Raw genomic sequence first — 18,398 nt, forward strand, 5'->3', positions numbered from 1 at the left:
TTGCCCGCCCACCCCCCTTTAATGCTTGTAAACTGTTGCACACACAGTTCTTCTTTGCCACACAAGCTCTGGTCCTGCCTTTATAGGGTTGTCACTTGTCTGTACTTTCAAGACAAAACTTGTAGTCCAACACATCTGCAGAGCACCAGGTTGTGGAAAGCTGCTCGGCACACTTAACATGGGAGTAAGATTCCCTATGCGTTGAGCTCCTGAAACCAAGCATGGCTAAATGGAGCCCTAAAGCTTTGCACACACTTCCTCGTGGACTATAGACCGCAAAAGCATACGCCAGAATAAATCTGTTCGTCTTTAAAGGGCCGCGAGACTTGTTTTTGCTGCAGCGCAGAAAAACCCCTCTGAGGACAGAATCGCGCCGCAAGAAGACCCAAGGAAGTTACCTAACTAGCAGCAGCATCTCCTTTTCAATTTAATAACCGCTCTAAAGCAGAATCATACACTGGCCCTCTTTCCCCTCGGCCGTGAGACGGGAACCTCTCCTGGGGAAGCCCCCTTTGTGTCCACCACGCGCATCCCCGGAAGGCAGCGTGACTCTCGGTTGCCACGAAACTGAAAGCCGCGGCGAGGAGGAGCGAAGGGGTTGACTGGCTGGGAAAGAGGAGTTCTCTCGCTTCGCTTCCCCTGCGTGCGTCGCCATCCGCCCCTGCTCCGGAGTCCAGCGCTGCGCGTAGCAGTCGGGGGGCCGGGGAGCGCGCGGCCCTTCGTGGCGCCTCACTTTCCCCCACGGAGGCCGTCAGAAAAGTTGGTTCCGCTCGCTGAGGGAGGCGGTTCCAACCCCGCCCGCTGGAGCGGGGCGACTCTCGCCCGGGAACCAAGCGGAGGAGGCGTCGTGCAGGCGTCGCCGCAGCCCCGGACGCCTGTTTGCCCCGGTAAGTCCGCGGCAGCGGGACCAAGGAACAAGCAGCAGCTGCTGCTGTTACGGCAAAGGCCGGCCGCCGTTCTGCGCCTGGGAGTAAGTCCCATGGGACGCAATGGCATTTACTCCTGAGAAAACATGCCTAGGATTGACTGGCGGGCTGCTGCCTTCTCCCTCTTTCTCCAAATAAGGCGCCCACGCTTGGGAGGAGGCGGAGTCGCCTCCCAGAACAAAAGACTCCACGCGAGGCCGCCCCCTCGCGCGCAATGAAAAGAACCAGAACACGCCGAGAGACACGCGCGCCCCCCACCCATCCACGCCCACTTGTACCTACGTCAATCTGCTGCTCCCCCCGCCCCCTTCAAATCCCGTCAGTTTACTCCCCACGTGCGCCCCTGACAAGGCTCGGATTTCCGCCCTTGTCATTGGCTTGTTTGGAGACCGCTAGACTAGCACGGCGGGCGGGTCCTGAGTGCGGGGGTGGGGGGAGCTGCCCCCACGCCCGTATCCACTCCGTGCGTGTCTCTTTTGCTCAACAGAAATTGGGCTCCTGAGGAATCGAAAGCAGGAGCTTTCGCGGGGTTTGAACCTGGGTCGAAGGAATTCCGCAGGTAAGTCGGGGGGGGGCATATGGTGGTTCGTTTGTGGTTAAAAGTACTGCTGGTTGAGCTTGTGGTAGTTCTGGCATATGATGGGACTTTTCATGTCAGTTGTCGTCTTCTCGTAAGAAGAGCCCTGCTGGATCAGATCATGGTTCATCTAGCCCAGCATCCTGTTCACCCACAGTGGCCAACCAGCTGCCCACGGGAGACCCACGAGCAGGACAGGAGTGCAACAGCACCCCCCTGCCCATGTTCCCCAGCAACTGGTGTACCGAGGCATACTGTCTCTGATACTGGAGGAAGAATGTCTTCATCGGGACTAGTTGCTATTAATAGCCTTCTCTTCCGTGAATTTGTCTAACCCTCTTTTAAAGCCAGTGGCCAACACTGCTTCTTTTGGTAACAAATTCCATAGTTTAACGCTGCGCTGTGTGAAGAAGTCTTTTCTTTTGTTTGTCCTGCATCTCCCACCGTCAGCTTCATGGGATGACCCTGGGTTCTAATGTTATGAGAGAGGGAGAAAACTGCCTCTCCCTGTCCACTTTCTCCATACTGATATAGTATTGTTAATTATGTTTTAGCTGCTTTAAAGTTTTGTACATTACGATTTTATATTTCGTTTTTAAAATCCTAAACTACAACATGATGATTTTTGTAAACTGCCCAAAGAATTTAGAATTTTTATTTATTTATTATTATTAGTTTGCTGTTGATTAAAATGTTGCTTAATCATGTAAATGAGGTGGAAAAATAAAGGCATCACTAATTCTATTGATTTACAGTGGAATCCTAGGCATGTCTACTCAGAAGTAAATCACTGGGGCTTACTTCCAGGTGTGTCAAAGGGTTGTAGCCTTACACATCCAGATCTTATGCATGCTTACTTGGAAGGAAACCCTGCTGAGTTCAATCATATTGTGTGAGTTGTAGTCAGATTATGTGAGTCTGGAGGGCACCAAGTTGGGGAAGGGCATTATAAACACTTAACCTGAGAGTAAGATCCTGATGTGTTCAGCTCCTGAGAACAAGCCTGTGTAGGATCAGGCTGCAAACCTCTGCATGCACTTACTCGCTTCACAGTAAAACTGAACAGGATCACAAGGATCCCTTGCAACGCAATCCTAGGCACATCTACTTTGAATTAAATCCCATTTAACTTGGCAGGATTTACTCCCTAGTCATTTTACATAGGATTGCAGCTTTAAGCATAAATAGCTGGACAGGGTACACCATTGTCCAATAAAGGCATTGTCTGTGGAGCTTTGGGAGAAAAATTACAGCCGTTTAAAATGGCTGCTTTCTTTTAAAAGAAGCAATGATCGATACATAATTTCAACTGCCATGCTTATGAGAAAGTAGAAAATGCCCAATATAATCCTGTATGTGTCTACTCAAAAGTAAGTCTCAATGAGTACAGTGGGGCTTAGTCCCAGGAAACTGGGTATAGGATTGCAACTGAAGTAAAGGAATAACTCCCATTTACATGGTGGAAATATGTTACCTAGGATGACCATATGGAAAGGAAGACAGGGCTCTTTAACAGTTGTATAGAAAAGGGAATTTCAGCAGGTGTCATTTGTATGCATGCAGCACCTGGTGAAATTCCCTCTTCATCCCAACAGTTAAAGTTGCAGAAGCCCTGCCCTCTTTCATATCTGGTCACTCTACACCTGCTGGAATTCCCTTTTCTATTCAACTGTTAAAGATGCAGAAGCCTGTTCTCCTTTCCATATGGTCACCATAGTGTGACCATAGACAATGAATGCTAGACAAGCTGTTAATTATATGTAAAGCTGAGAATCCCAAATAGGTGCAGTCTTGCAGCTCATGTTATACTTCCGAATTGTTGATCTACGGACAGTGAACTCTCTCTTTTCAAGAGAGTTCTCTTTCTGTAGAGCTGTGGTGGATGCTGTCCATTTTGTCTACTGTTCCATTTCCAAATTGGGCCTCCACAATCCACACCTCGTTGTTTTTCCTATTTCAGGTAAACTAAGTACACTTATCATTTGCTGTGTGTTGCAAGTGGGACTCATGGAAAGGGAAGAGAGCAAGAAACCAGCTAGGAGGGCAGCTGTTGGCCATGCCTCCTAGAAAATGAGGATCATGTTATGTATGAAAGCATTATGCTGTAGCTTTTGTGTCCATTTAAGCATAGGAAATCTGTCTGCATCATGTTTTGGTCATTCAGAAAACACTAATAAGTCATTATCTGTCTCTGGTTAGACTTGCATTTTTGCTAGAAGAAGTTAGATTAACTATGTAGCATTACAGCGACAGAAGAACATATGAAGGAATGCATCTTGTTCAGGAATGCGTGAGCCATTAATAAAACAAACCCAAAATAGATGATGATGTAATAGAGAGTTCTTTTTTTATTATTATACGTAAAACCGACTTGTGGATTCTGGCATCGCACATAGATGTGAACTTTTGGAATTTGACTGCACTGAGAATGGTAAACAAGCTACTGAGCGCCAGTGCATACTCTTAATCCCTCGACAGCACTCTTACTTCCTAAAGAAAGAAAAAAGCCGTGTACATTTCCTCTTGGTAAATGGGCCTCCATATAAATAGAGCTTATCAATCAGACCAACGTGTTGTTTCCTATGGGGAGCTGCTTCATCTCAAAATGCCAAGGGCCTTTTTAAATAAAGTAATAAGTTATTTCTTGCCCTTGTTTTGAGTCATTTTCTGCTACATTTGTAATGGAAATTCTGTAATATTAGTAGTAAATCGTGGTTCTTGTGGACTAAAGCATTGCATATTAGATAAAGACATCTGGAGTGAGACAGACCTCAGAATGAGGTAAACTGTGCTCAGGTGGGTAAGCTAAGGTATTGAGCACCAGCATCTGCTTTTAATCAGGGCTGGCCCTCCCAGGAAGCAGAGTGAGGCGCCTGCATCAGGCAGTCGAGTGGGAGGAGTGCCAAATTGCATCGCTCCCCTGCCAAGAGCGCCTGCTGCTTCTGCTTTGAGTGGATGCTCTAGAGAGCCACACCAGTTGCACCTTTCCCCCTGCCTTTGGTGCTGTTGCCATCCTCTTACTCACTCCAGCATAAGTCATGACAGGGCAAGAGGAGAGATCTTGCCCCAGGGCTGCTTTTCACCCTAGAGCAAATTATGTTCAGTACCTTATGTGTTGCAGTATATTTAAGTTGTCAGCTGCTTGATCATGTAAGCTAGGCCTTGGAGAATATAAATGAAAGAGGATCCTCTTGATCATTCACTCGTGTGTGTTATCATCTCTTATACATTTATTTATAAACTACTTCAGTGCCTTGGTTGTCAGTGGATGCAACATTACTGTATCATTGTGAGTATCATAAGAATTAGTCCCATCTACAAATTCTACTCTTCCTTATTGCCAATTGCAACTTTGCATTTACTAGGCCCTTATCACTTCATGATCATGACCAATTTTCTCTTTATTTAAATATGTGCTTGTCCCTATTTTTACTCTTTTCACATAATGCACACTTTTTATAATAATAGCCAGATACCTGCAAACATAAAAAAATGTTTATAGAATGACCATTTTAAAATCTACTGGATAATAACAAACTCTTCTATGAAATGCTTAAACTATTTGTTTTCATGAAGCAAGATCTAAAATGTCTAGCTGCATCTTCAATGCCTCTAGTGTAGGAGAGACCACTACCTCCCTAGGTAATTGGTTCCATTGTCTTACTGCTCTAACAGTCAGAAAGTTTTTCCTGATTTCCGTCCGGAATCTGGCTTCCTGTAACTTGAGCCCATTATTCCGTGTCCTGCACTCTGGGATGATGGAGAAAAGATCCTGGCCCTCCCCAGTACTTGAAGAGTACTCTGTACTTGAAGCTATTACATGCCCAGTTCTTTCAGTCTCTTCTCATAGGGCTTTGTTTCCAGACCCCTGTTCATCTTCATTGCCCTCCTCTGAATCACCCCAGCTTATTTGCATGGAGAGGGTTTATTCCTTATATGTTTACTCAGCTTGGTATCTCTTTATTACAGTAATATTATGGATGTTTGGTGACACGCTGGTTTGTCGTATACTGAAATCAGAATGGCAAGACTAGGGGGTTTGTGCATTATTTGCAAATCTGATATTGGCTAAGCCTGAAAGTTGAATCAATCTAGGCAGCCTTCTTCCTCTGGTTTTCATGCTGTGACTTGGGCATATCTCTTCTGATATGCCCTGCCAACATTAACAGGACACCTAAAAACCTATGGCTTGTTGCAGGGTTCTGGGATGGCTTGTTAATCTTGGCAACAAGCCACCCTTGTCAGGTTAACATGACACAGCAAACTACACTGGCAAGAGTATAATTAAACAAATCCCCCCCAACACATGACCATGTGCAATATGTGACTTGTTGCAATAATCCAACCTAGATATGACCCAAGGCAGGTGTGGCAGTGGGCAGATTTGCTTTATCTAGGGAACAATGCTGCTAGCACACCAGCTGACACTTTCCAAAAGCACTCTTAGCAATGGCTACCACCTGGCATCTTCATCACTGGACACAGAGCAAGGTACCAGACCTTGCAATAAATGCCAGTTGTGCTCATTAATAAATACCAGTAATAATGTAGGTGGACTCTTTCAGGCTGTCCACTGCTTCCAAGGTAAATATACCTGCACATTATCAAATGTTGTGCATTTGATCTACTGCATCAAGTGCCCCAAAGCCACTTAAATAAGCCAAATAGGACTTTCTTTAAAACAAAGATTAAGTGGACACAAATCAGACATTCAGCATATGAATATCAATAAACCTGTCAGTGAACACTTTAACCTCCTTGGACATACCATCAAGGACCTCAGGAAGGCAGTTCTAAAGAAATTGAAATCAGGGACTTTCTTGGAATATGAGATTGCAGAACAATAGATAATAAATTTAGTTGTATTGATCATAGTTCAAAAGGAACTATGGTATCTATGCAGATAATAAAGTCTCTTAGCGCACTTTGTGGTTTGTTGCTTTAAGGGAATGGCATGCTTGCTGCAGAGCTATTTTATAGCACCCGAGGAAGTGGGTTGTAAGTCACGAAAGCTCATGCTAATTTATTAAACTATATGCATAACTAAAATGGTTATGTGCTACACTTAATCCTTGAATTTTTAAACAATAAGTCATTGCAGAGTAATAAATTCAAAGATCGTGTGCAGGTAATGATAACTTTATCAAAAGGTCTGAGCTGTTAAGTTACGTTTCACATTGCTATGTCAAAGGCAGGTGCTTCAATGAGCCAGGGCTGGGAACAGGTGGCTCTCCAGATGTTGTTGGATTCCAATTCCCATCAGCCCCAGCCAGCCTGACCAATGGTGGAGTATGTGTGATGGGAATAGTAGTTCATCTACTTCTGGAGGGCCACAGGTTCCCCAGCCCTGGTTTGAGCTTTTTCAGGAGATCTACTTCAGATATGTGAAATTGACAGCAAAGGTGTCAGTTATGGATAAAGTCCAGTTATAAGGTAGTAGGAAATCTACCTTGTAACTTTGTTTTGAGAGGTGAAACAAGAGTGTGCATTCTGATAAAATCGCATTGATATCAGTGGGACTCTGGTTTGCACAATAAAAATAATAGACACATGGGGTGTGATGACTTCTTGCAAGTGAGAAGCACAATTGTTCCAGCTTCATGTTGCTTAAATTTATTTGCATAAATATTTAAACCTTGAGATGAAAGTGACACCGTAAGCACAATTTTTGCCTCTTGTTAGCTAGTTAAAACCAGCTTAGTAGCACTTTTATTTCATAGCTATCAAGGTACTTTTAATAAATACATGTTTATCTACTTTGCTCAAGTAACCTACTTGAATTACATGATTACTCCTACTCTTCAAATAGCATTCTCTTAGTAAGATGATCTTGGGGTTCCAGTTATTCCTTCCAATCTTATTTTTATTTATTTATTTATTTATTTATTACATTTATATACCGCCCCATAGCCGAAGCTCTCTGGGCGGTGTACAAAGGTTAAAAAGATTAGGTTAAAAAGACTGAACATTAAAAATCAATATACAAAATTTAAAAACAAAAACATAAAAACAGCTAACATTTAAAACAATTTTTAAACACTCAGCCAGGCTGAAGCTCATTTTGGAGCCAGTTAAAACTCAACATTAAGAACATAAGAAGTGCCATGCTGGATCAGACTAAGGGTCCATCTAGTCCAGCACTCTGTTCAAACATTATCCTGGTGATTGTTTCAACAACGTCTGTCAAACAGTATTTTTGTAATAATTAATTAACAACCAATGTGGCTGGGTGGGAATTCATGGGCTCTTGGTTTCACATTTATGCCCGTAATGATTTCCACTTCTGTCCCCACTCATGCAACAGACACTCCCTTTCAGCCTACAAACCAAACTTCATCCGTTTCCTTCCTGCTTCCTCTGATAAATGTCTGCAGGATGCCAAGAGCAGCAGGAAAAACTGAAGGGCAAACCACGTGTGTATGATTATTACCTGGTTCTCATTTGTGCAGATTCATTGAATCCAGGGTTTTCCTGGCATTTTCCCAGAACAAGAGGCGTTTCCTGACACTGGGATTACATATACAGGTGAGATTGACTAGGGCATAGTTAAACTATGGAATTTGCTACCATAAGCTGTAGTGATGACCATCAGTTTGGATGGCTTTAAAATGGGGTTAGATAAATTTCTGGAGGAGAAAGCTCTCAAGGGCTACTAGCCTTGATGGTTGTGTGCTATCTCCAGTATTCGAGGCAGTAAGCCTATATGTACACCAGTTGCTGGGGAACATGGGCAGGAGGGTGCTGTTGCACTCATGTCCTGCTTATGGGTTCCCAGTCAACAGCTAGTTGGCCACTGTGTGAACAGAATGCTGGACTACATGGACCCTTGATCTAATCCAACATGGCACCTCTTACGTTCTAGGGTAATGTTCTTCTAAATATGCCAGAGTTTAGTTCAGCCTTCCCAAACCTGGTGACCTCCAGATATGTTGGACTGCAACTCCCATTATTCTCAGCCAGCAATAGCCACACTAGCTGGGAATGCTGGGTGTTGCATTCCAACATATCTGGAGGGCACCAGGTTAAGGAAGGCTGCTTTAGTATAATATTGGTTGTTCCAGCCCACACAACAAACAGGCAAAAACCTCAATAGTTTATATTTCTAGGACGGAGATCCTCCTTCTTGCACAGCATATGGACTAATATGTTCAGAGATCATCAACATTTAGAGCAAGTGTTCTCTCTGTAGAGGTGTGAAACTCTACAGGAAAAATGTCCCCCCCCCCCAATATTATCTTTGTCAAAACCATCAGGGTCTGCATTCCAGCAGTGAGTTTGGGGAGAGCCCAAAGGAGATGGAGTTGTAGATATGACTTTTGGCTTTTGTTCAGTATGGAACTGAGAGAGAAAGAGAGAGAGAGAAAGAGAGAGAGAGAGAAGACACTTGCACCCAGGCATTTTCCTTCTCCAACTTGTGCAAAAGGAGGTTCTCTCCATTTAACATGCAGTTGGGGAAAGAGCAGGAAGGAATAAATAATATCAATAAGACAGGGCAGGCCTGGGAAGAGTCCAGAGGTCCAGATTGAGAGTGATCGGCTTGGGGGGAGGAACAGATCACTGTTTCCCTGCTGCTATTAGCAGGAAGGAAACTGCATCTTTGCATGAAGATCCCTCAGAGTGGGTTTTTAACGTCTCTCCCTACCTCCAGTGAGCCACATTGCTGTTTCCCTGTCTTCATGGTGCCAGGCTGGTGCCACTTCCCTCTTCAAACCCTCACTTTCCCTCTCATGGAGCGTCTATTGGGTAATCCCAATGCTGAGGAGGGAGTACAGGGGTTTCTGGGTGGCCATCCGGGTTCCAGAGCCCAATTCCTTGTGGTGGCTGTGAAGCTGTGCTTGTGTTGTCTAACCAATGGGGCGCAGATCCACAGCCACCGTGGGGCTTTCCCCCCATGTAGACAGCCCCCCGTAGGCTCACCCGCCATGAGCAATAGACAGCAAATCTCTTCAGATGTAAATGCATTGGGTATTGTCATTCCAAGGGATATCTGTGTAGATAGCTATGTAGGCAATAGCTGACTCATGGCAGAAACTTCCAGTAAGTAATAGAAGGAGGCAGTAGAGAGATCAAGTGGAAGTAGATCTCTGTTAAAAGAAGGCCAGCATGGCTTTGCCTTAAAGAAAAAGACCCCTTAAAGTGGGAGGAACCCTTTGTTTGCCTTACTCTTCACACCCTCCTGGGAAGACACTTTGGAGGGAGTAAAGAAGATCAAGGTTGCAGGCTGAGCACCTTCAGCCTCCAAGTTTAAAGAAAGGGATTAACTGTGGTGTTATGGTAAATGGCCTACTTGGTAGATGGAGGCCATTTACCATAACACATCACATTTTTATTTATCTTCTCTGTCTCAGAGAGTTTGTAAAATTTGTCTGCTTGTTTTGGAAGACCTTTATTTTTTTTACAGAGAAATCCAGGCTGTATGTCTTCTGTTTTCTTCTCCTCTGCTAAATAACCATCTAGCTGTGAGTCCTATAAGAAGTAGTTCCTTGTTCACCTGGCCTGGCAGAGGAGGTACCCATTGGGGCTGGTGGGGCAGAGGGCAGGGCAGATGCTCAATATTCTACTGAATTGCTGGAGGAATACAGGAGAAGACCACATACAGCATGTGGAAGCGGTAGAGCATAGTTTAGTGGTAAAGTCCCAGATCCAATCCGTGATATTTGCCTGATATCTATCAGGGCTGGAAAATACATCAGCCTAGTGATCTTTTGCCAGTCAGAGTGAACAGTACTAGGTGAGATGTTTATTCTGAAAAGTATTACTTGCACTCCACATTGGAGAACAAATTCTGCTTGCTCCATGATGGGATTTTTAAATGCACTTATGAATCATAAGGCTGTAAAGCATGGGAAAGTTGCATGAGAGGTGCAGGGCTCTCCATTAACCAAATGTCATCCAGATTAATATGTGTCATAAGGGAAGAGCGAGAGGCCAAGTTGAATCATGGCAAGGTGCCTTTGAAACAAGGAATAGGGTTAGGGAAACGTTCTGACTCAAAAGGGAAACATTCTTGGCATTGCAACGCAGTCAGACTGTTTCTTTGGGGCTTGCATAGACTCTCAGCATAAAAAAATTAGAGCCTCCCTAAAGCAAAAAATAACAACAACCCCAAAACCTATTTTGCACAAGTCCACCTTTTCTAATTCCCTATGGCATAGGATCTATACCATTGCCATCTCTTCCTAACTTGTTTTGTGGCTGTTTTTTAAAGCTTGATTTGTGTGTGTTTTTAGTTATGTGTGTGGTTTTATTCATTGCATTTGCGATTTACCACTTCAAGTGGCCAACAAATATATTTTCATTAATCCTTTTGGTACAACTAGAAATGTTCTGTAGCTGGCAATAATACAAAAATAACAAGTGCCCCACGGGATGGCCTGTTTGGTAATTCTGCAAAGGGAGGCATTTCATTATTGCATTGTCATAGCTTTCCTGAATGGCACGCCCTCTCATCCTACTTGGGAGTAACTGCAACGACAGTGCAGAAACAGGTCTATTCCAGCTAACCAGACTGCAGCTTGGTGGATGTGATCAACAGTTGGTCCATAGTGTATGGAGAACTGCATGCATGTTGCAGCTGGCTGTGTGACAACCGCAGTCATATGAAAGAATTTTCTCACTTATCCTGATCAGCAATTCAGGTTCAAGGCAGATTGCTCTTACGGCAGCTTTGCCACTTGGCCAGCTGCAACATGTGCTGTGTTTATCATACAGCAGGGCTGTATGATAAACATACAGCAGTTTTTGAGTTGTGTGGTTGAGCCATATGAACCTACTTGTATACTCCAATCAATATCTGAGGCCCTCTACCGAGTGCTTCCTCCAAGGGAAGTTTGTAGGATGGCAACCTGTGGCGTTACACCCCACAAGTCAATTCCCAAAGGTATGCCTGCAGTTTGTAAGTCTGTGGTTTGTAGAATGTTGGCCTGAGTGGGCGGAGTTAGAATGTCTTTGGGGGGGGAGGAGTGATATATAAGGGAAGGACTGAGGGGATTGTGAGTTCTGTTCTGTTCTAGTTCTTGGCAGATGTTCTTTCCAGGGAGACTTGTTAGGTACTCTTAGAGTCTGTAGTGCTCTCTGTATTTATGGTACTTAAGTTTTGGGAAATTTGAGAGTCAGTGTAGTGAGTGGTGTCTTTAGAGTGTGGTGTGCACGTAGTGGAAGTATATTAATCAATACTGAGAATAAATAAAGTTCAAGAGTGATTGTGTGAGAGAAAGGAAAGCGCGAATGTGAGACTGACCGGATTGTATGGAAGGTTTCAAAAGGGTTTTTAAGTGTTGTTATTTGAAACAAAGCTTATGAACTTTTAAAAATAAATTTTGATTGTTTTGTTTTTAAACTACCACAAAAATCCCACGTGTCTGTTTGGCGTTTATCATCTTAAGTTTACACATTTAACACCCACTCTGACAATCATTCACCTAAGCAGGTATAACTCACAGCGCATTATATTATATATATTAAAATCCTTCTCCATTTTAAACCCCTTTCTCCACATAGTTTGGAGGAAGGTGGGCTTTATCCCTTGCCTCAGGCGTATCAAGCGGTGGTGCTTGGCTTGAGCAGGGAGTAGCCTCGGCCAGGTCTGTTGTTCAGAGCCTGTGTCGCCCCATAATAAGTGGTGGCAGACGGGAGGTCTGGTGTTCAGGGCCTGTGTCGTGGCACAACCCTTCTCCGTGACAGTCCCTCCCCCCCCCCCAGTTCTGGAATGCTCTCTCCAGTGAGGCTCACCTGCAGCTGACTTTGTTGTCTTTGGCGCCAGCTTAGGACTTTCCTCTAGCCCCAGGCATTTGAAAGGTCTTTTTAATGTTTGTTTATCAGGTCCTGATGGTTTTATTATTAACTGTTTCAAACTGTGTAAAATGTTTGTATGTTAAAGCTTTTACATTGTTTTATCATTTTGTGAAGTGCCCAGAGAGTTTTGGCTGTTCAGTGGCACAAAAATTGAATGAATGAATGAATGAAGGGCTGCTTTTTAAATTGTACAAATACTCTGCCCTTGGTGAAATTAGGGTTTCCAGTGTAGGCCTATAATTGGTGGTAATAAAGAAGTAGTAACCTGTTGGTTATCCGAGGGTAAGCAACATGGTTCCCAGGAGTATCAATGTGCCCCAGACACCTTTTCTTCATGCTTTCCAAGGTGCCTATCTCTCCCACTTGTTTTTTAAAATTAACACATTTTCTTACTGGCTGCTGGAATTGCTGTGAAATGGGTTTTGGTGCTGAAAAGTATGGGTTCAAAGCAGTTGTTTAGTGTGCTGGGAGTTCAGACCTCACTTCTGCCTTGTACTCTGTCATTTGGGCAGGTTAGCTGTCATTTGCCATGCCTGTCATGGGCAGCCATTTTGTGGTGGTGCCCGGGACGTTTTCTCAAATTGTCAAATGTGCCCTCAGTCCCAAAAGGTTGCCTGCCACTGGGTTAACCCAAACCTTTATATAAGCTAGCAAGCCCAGCTTATTTTCTGCAAACATAAACATGTTCATGACTGCCACTGCAAAATTCTCCTTCATATGCTTGTACCAACTTCACACTGTGTAGGAGTGAACTCTCTCACCCTTTCATCTCATGTTTGTGTCGGCTTGCTCTGCACTTGCCAGTGTTTCACAGTAGAAGTCATGCTCCAAGTTTAGAGTGAAAGTTACAAAAATACAAAAGTTACAAAAATCTATTTTCAGATTCTCACTGTTAAGAATACCCAGGACTAAATGTCTACCCAATTTCAGCTTTCTGCCTGTTGTGCCAAGTTCCTTATCAATTCTGATACTCCCATAAATGAGTCAGTCCTGCACGACTTTATAAATAACTGTTAAGGACATATGGGCTGCAATTCAATTCTATGCACACTTAATTACACGACACATTGGGACTGACCTCAGAGTAAAGATAGAACTGAGAGTTAAGTTTAATGCTATATGTTTTCAGCTTCCAGCAAAAGTACAAGCCACTGATTCTTCTGTGTGTGTTTTTTCAAAAAGGTTTATATTGGCATATGCTTAACAAAAGGAAACAAATATTCAAATACTTGAGAAGTTATTACATAAATAGAAACAATTCCTATACAATAACTTGAGCAAGAAATGTATTTCTTATGTTGGTATATTCTCTGTATTTAAATAAATAATATGCACAACACTAAAAGTCTTGTGGGAATGCTCTAATGATGGGCCACCTTATTAAATTTAAAAATGCAGCTCCAGTATTCAGTGCTTTGGAACTCTTGATTTCTGTGTCTATAATGTCTATAAATACACAAGAGTAAATACATAGGAATTGTTTTAGATCTACTCCTGCTTTTGTGTTTAAATTAAAATTAGTGTTAATTTGTTTTTGCAACATGGAAATAATCACAAACTCGGGTAGCATAAAATACAATATCAAGATACACTAATTCGTGTTAATCATTAGGAAAACAGCTGCAAATTAATAAGTGTGTTGAGAAGTCAATAAAGCCAAAGCAGATGCTGCACAAAGTATACTTTATTTCTTTTTAGTATGTGAAAAAATGTATGTTTTGAATTTAGTTATAATCCTGTTAAAAATGCACACAGTATCGTGCATTAAATATGAAGCATTAGGAGCATGCAACATCACTGTACGACTCCATTTTAATTTGGATGAGGACAATGTAATTAGATTCTGAAACTTTAATGCAAATAAGAAGGCTTTCAAAGAGATAATTAGCAGTGTTTTCCTGTAATATAATAAAAACATTTTAATTTGCCCTAGAAAACTCACTTGTTTTAGCACCCCTGGTTTCTTCCTACATTCTCATCGAGATCTCTAGGCTGACAGCAGTAGCAATTGAAGATGTTGTTTTTAGCTTTTGATCATGCTTGTATAAAGGTTAATCAAAGGCAGCAGAATATAAAGTGAACTGGAACTTCAGTTATGTTTGGAGATCTGTCCTATTGGCCTGAACCAGTTTCAAAAGTTGGCAATGGGTCCAGTGCACCCAAGCTATAACCGTGCATGCGCACACAGAGGAATGGATACAGGTAGCCATGCTATCTATGGCACATCTGTGCCTGATTTGCAATAAACTATTTCCTGCTCGGTATGTTTTATTTATTTATTTATTGCATTTATATACCACCCCATAGCCGAAGCTTTCTGGGTGGTTTTAAAAAGTTAAAAACAGTCGTACAGACTACCAAGCAATTCCCAGGTAATTCGGTAATATTTATTTATTTATTTATAATATTTATATACTGCTTCCTATCCCAAGATTTCAGAAAGGTGAATAATTAGAATAAAAGAATAAAAACAGAACAAAAACACCATTAAACTTTAGATTTTTAAAAGAACGAAGTTCAGGTAAAACTACAACCAGCCCTTTCAGGGAAAGCTTCCTGGAACAACAACATTTTCAGGAGGCGCTGGAAGCAATACAATGTTGGTGCCTGACCTCCAAAGACAGGGAATTCCGTAGGAAGGGGGCCACCACACTAAAGGCTCTTCTCTTGGTGGACTCCAATTGGACCATAGGTCCATGTGGAACCACCAGGAACATGCTCACAGATGTCCTCAGTGATCGGGCAGGTTGTTAAGGGAGAAGGTGCTCTCTATCAGGTATCCTGGTCTCAAGTTGTTTACGGCTTTGTGCGCTAGTGCTAGAACCTTAAACCTGGCCCTCTAGCAAATGGGCAACTGGTGCATTTCCCTCAGCAAAGGAGTTGCATGCTGAAAAGTGGCAGCTCCCAACTACAGCCAAGCTGCTGCATTCTGCACTAGCTCCAGGTTCCAGAGCGATTTCAAAGGGAGCCCCACATAGAGCGCATTGCAGTAATCCAGCCTTGAGGTTACTAATGCCTGTAACACCATGGCCCAGCTATCCCTGTCCAGGAGAGGCCATAGCTGGCAGACCAGATGATAATATGCTTGCATTAGCTGCGAAAGCGTGTGGAATTTGGCGAAGAAAAAGCTCTGTTCGTTTCCCTTAAGCAAGCCACATCAGTAGTAAGGAGGAGTGGTGGTCTTGGAGGGGAGTTACTTGGGAAAGCACTTACTAGTTGGAGTGGGGACATCTCTGTTCTTACAGCCAGACTCCTCCTACCAACACAGTCTTCTAGAAAGCCTCATTAAGGTACATGGCCACATCCTAGCATGGTCTAATGCAGTGGCTAAGAGTGTAAGTCGGGATGTCTTGTTCAGTGTTGTGGTGGAGCTACGGCTCTGAGGGTCAAAGCGACAGGGCATTTTGATTAGCAGGAATGATGACACCATCTGCCACTTCCCTCAGACTTCCCTGTTCCCTCTGAACTGCAATCCTCACAGTAGCAGGGGGCGGGGGGCAGAGAATACCCGCAGGCGCCTTTCACCCATCACTGTGACAGGAATTTCTCTAGTTGTTAAACCCTTGTCCAGTTAACTCATGGAAATGGATTTGACCCCTAAACCAAAAGCGTGCAAAGTCCAAATACAGTAGGTAACAGGAAATGTCAGGGGATGGGGCGAAGGCCTTACTTGGTTTAAGGCGCCCTAACCCTGCCCATCTGAATGGTTTTCTGTGTAAGACAACACATTAACAAGAAAAATATGCAAAATACTAGGGGCTTGGAGAGAAACAGAAGCATTGTTTCTGTGAGAAAGTTAAATATCGTATGACTTCTGGTTTGACTTGGGTTTGAGGCAGGAAACTTAGAAAAGTATTGAAGTAGAGCATTCACTTCCTGTTTTGCATATTTCAATTTTGTGTCCTTCAAATGCAGGCTAAAGGAAATATACATTATTATTAAAATGTACATACCTCTGAGCAGTGGTTAAAACAATTTCCTGCTTATACTAATGTTTGTTACTGTAAAAAAAAAAAAGCGAGAGAGATTAGTAGGGGCGTGCAAAGTGCGTCTTCTCTGCTTCGACATCCAAGCCAGAGCTCTATTGAAGTGATTCTCTGCCCTGTCAGATCACCCGTTGGAGAACCGCCCATTTTCAGATAAACGCTCTAGTCAATGGAAATTAATCAAATGCTTGGCGCTCCCTCATTTTTAAAGATAAAGAGATGACACTTGGCACAGTTATAGCCCTTAAGTAGGTCTATAGACATGCCAAGTCTGGAACAGTTCCCTTCAAGCCTTGATTTTTAAGGAATTTTTAAGTTTGTACTTTTAAAATTATTACTTTTTAGAAAACCGCTGTCACTTTTAAAGATAAAGAGATGAAACTTGGCATGGTGATAGCTCTTAAGTAAGGCTTTAGGCATGCCAAGTTTGTAGCAGATCCGTTCATGCCTTGATTTTTTAGGAATTTTGTTTTTCTCAAATCATTATTCCCCTTAAACAAACAAACAAACAGAAACAAACACACATGTTAATCCACCCCTGCACATTTATGGAGGGAGCTTTTATCCTTTACTTTGCTGATGCAGAGCTTCACTGCTGCTGGTGGAAGTTTCTACTCCAGTCTTCTCCAACCTGGTGCCCTCCAAATCTATTGGTCGGAGGCCCCACCCCTGCACTGGAAGCCCAGCCAGCCAGTAGGAGTAATAGTTTAACTGAAATAAAGAGCCTGCCTGACTCAGGTGTAGAAGCTTACTCACTCATGATGTCAGCCCAGCAGCACTTTCACTGTGGATGATTGACTTCTATGAGTCCGAGCAGAAATGTGCTCCCTTTCCCACGACCATATCCAGCAGCCAGTTAGTGTTTCCCACTCCCCTGAACACTGCAATTGGAGGAAAACACGGTCATAGACAGCGCTGTGGCAATTCCTAATTGGTTAGTCACAGATGTCAATATCAAAGCTACCCCTCACCCCACTCAGCATCTTCCAAATATGGAGATATTCAATTCACACACACACACACACACACACACACGTACACGTACACACACACCCCAGAGCATTGATGCCTGAAACAGTCAGATAATTTCGGAGATGTTAGAAGCTCTGATTGGACATGTCTCCACTCTGATATTAATCGATGGGTTTGGAATCAGCTAGTCTCTGCTCTGGAAGATTGAATGTTCCACAGATGTTAGCAGTTACCAGATAATTCCAGGGCGGAGAGCACACCCCTAGTGATTAGAGTGTTGTGTTGGGATTCAGGAGATCTGAGTTCTAGTTCCAACTGGCCATGAATCTCACTGGGTGACTTAAAGCCAGTCACTGACTGTCTAACCTACCTCACAGGGTTGTTGTGAAGATAAAATGGAGAAGAGGAGGAGGTCTATGGAAGCTTCCTTGAGTCAAAAAAGGCAGGATATAAATGTTGCAGTAGTAGTAAAATTCATACTGGGAGAATAAATTATTCTTAGGGAATGTTACAATTCAACTAAGGCCTTAGCTAGACCTAAGGATTATCCCAGGCAAATGGAGGGGTCGTCCCTGCCTGCTCCCGGGACCCCCTGTGTGTCATTTGAATGCACAGGGATGATCCCGGGACAATCCCGGGATATAGGCCTGGTCTAGCCATGACCTATGTAAGGTAGATGGGGCAATCTACTACTAAACCTGTTGCCCAATAGGAAGACTTGGTAGCTTTCTGGAGAAGGGAGGAGTCTTGAAGTTGTGGTATGGAACCATCATTTTGAAAGTGTTGTTTGCAAGTGGGTGGGAGAGGAAAACTTAGAACTGCATGCACTGGTTGCTATCAGACAACACAATAGTCAACAGTGGGATAATAACTCAGTTATTTATGTAGGGTGTTCTCCCTACACAACATGATAATAATTAACTGTGGTGTGGATTAGGATCAGTGTTGAATTGACTTAGTCTAGGCTGAGTTAACTCATTCATCATCATCCCTTTTTTCCTGCCTCCGTCCTCCTGCTAATCAGCCATTGCTGCCTTATATCTATCCTACCAGATTTACTAGAACGGCAGCCACCACTTTGACCACTCTTGCCTTGCAACTCTGTGGCTGACAAAATAACCAACACTGGCCGGGGGAATAACC

At 43.3% G+C, this 18,398-nt stretch overlaps 1 protein-coding gene across 2 annotated transcripts in view; it reads left to right on the forward strand.

Annotated features, from left to right (window-relative positions):
• Window positions 1-828: 828 nt before the first annotated feature.
• The window catches only part of TRAF5 (TNF receptor associated factor 5), a 35,950-nt gene continuing 18,380 nt past the window's right edge, over window positions 829-18,398 (forward strand). Inside the window, exons 1-2 of one of the 2 annotated variants that reach the window (XM_063125567.1) lie at window positions 829-887; window positions 1,414-1,485. The gene's annotated coding sequence lies outside the window, so the exon portion shown is untranslated. Of the gene's footprint in view, window positions 888-1,413; window positions 1,486-18,398 lie in introns of those variants that run through there. The other variant, XM_063125566.1, reaches the window with a different exon arrangement.

This window comes from Elgaria multicarinata, chromosome 4, assembly GCF_023053635.1.
Source record: "Elgaria multicarinata webbii isolate HBS135686 ecotype San Diego chromosome 4, rElgMul1.1.pri, whole genome shotgun sequence".
Taxonomy (NCBI): domain Eukaryota; kingdom Metazoa; phylum Chordata; class Lepidosauria; order Squamata; family Anguidae; genus Elgaria; species Elgaria multicarinata.